The sequence below is a fragment of the Sander lucioperca genome, chromosome 11, assembly GCF_008315115.2.
Source record: "Sander lucioperca isolate FBNREF2018 chromosome 11, SLUC_FBN_1.2, whole genome shotgun sequence".
NCBI classification, from domain to species: Eukaryota; Metazoa; Chordata; class Actinopteri; order Perciformes; family Percidae; genus Sander; species Sander lucioperca.
In genome coordinates, this window is record NC_050183.1 from 37,203,843 (window position 1) to 37,205,260 (window position 1,418).

A 1,418-nucleotide genomic window follows, 5' to 3' on the forward strand; every position below is an offset into this window, starting at 1 on the left:
TCACGAGACATGGCTCACTTCCTAATGCTAGCAAGCCTTTTTTAAAATCATGTCTCAAAAATTATGAAGTTCAAAAATGGCATTTTAATCTTGTCTTGTGCATGGCACTGATTGTTAAGTGTTTGTAACATCTCCATCTAAGCTCTCCGACATAATCCCCCTCCTCATCATAATCATGACAAAACTCACAGCAGGAGAGGCGTTGATGTGGAGGACCTCCCCGTGCCTGATGAAAGGTCTGCGGTTATGAACTATGCACCCGAGCATCAAGGTCATTTACACACAGACGAGCCCTCCAGTGGCACAGGAGGCCACTCGTCTTTTCAGTGAACAGAAAGGAGAGTCAGGGATGAATGGTGGCTCTTTGGGGTGAATAAAGGCCAACCTTTCAGACTGTCATAATGTGAGATTACTGTGACGGGGTACATGTCTGGTCAGAATGGCGTGAAGTCACACTGTAGCTCAGCTCCAAAGGTCTGGGTGCAGCACACAAATATCAGTATGGGGGGTCTGGCAGTACTGTTGCCATGCAAATGTCTTTGTCCTCAGCTGTGCACCCTTGAGGGATTGTTACATTTTGAAAGGTAAAGACTACTTGCTGTTATGTTTAAATTGTAAAATAGTCATGTCATGTAAAGGAAAAGTGTGGCATTTTGGAAAATACGCTTTGTTCGCTTTCGCCCAGAGTTAGATGAAAAAATTGATACCACTATCATGTCTATACACTGGTTATGAAGTTGCCTTACTTAGCTTAGCACAATGACTGGACACAGCTAGTCGGTCTCTGTCCAAAGGTAACAAAATCAGCGTATCAACACCTCAAAAGCTCACTGATCAAAACACGTCGTTTATTTTACTTGTACAAATGCCTAAGTGTAAAAATGCCCAGTTGCCTGACAACTAGTGGAGACTCCACAAAGAAGTAGCCCCCCCCCATTAAACAGCACATTGTCGGTTTTGTACAGGATAGCAAACTTGCACTTCCATGTTATGACAGAGTATATATGATATATATTTCAGGTTATTTTGCTTTATTGTATTAAGAAACTACTGTGCAAAAATCAATACATTTTGGTTTTACAGGTGTCTCTGAACATATGATCGTTATCCAACCCTCAGCTGGCACAGACACACTAAAACATGCACGCCACAAAGTAATCCCATTTTCTGCCTGTTCTCTCAATTGACTCGGCTCTTTGTCAGTGTGTCCTCCATCTTTTCTCTTCTACCTCTGCTCTCTCCTCTTTTAACTGTCCAAGAATCTCTCCTTTCTTCTTGGCCTGAGGGTGCAACTGTTGGTGCCAGTTCCAGGGACACCAAATGGGAGCTGTAATTATCATTGCTCCACCACTGTCCTGTCAGTGTGCTCGCCAGCAAAACAAGAGGGATCCTTTGGAAGTCCTGATCAAAAGCTTTGG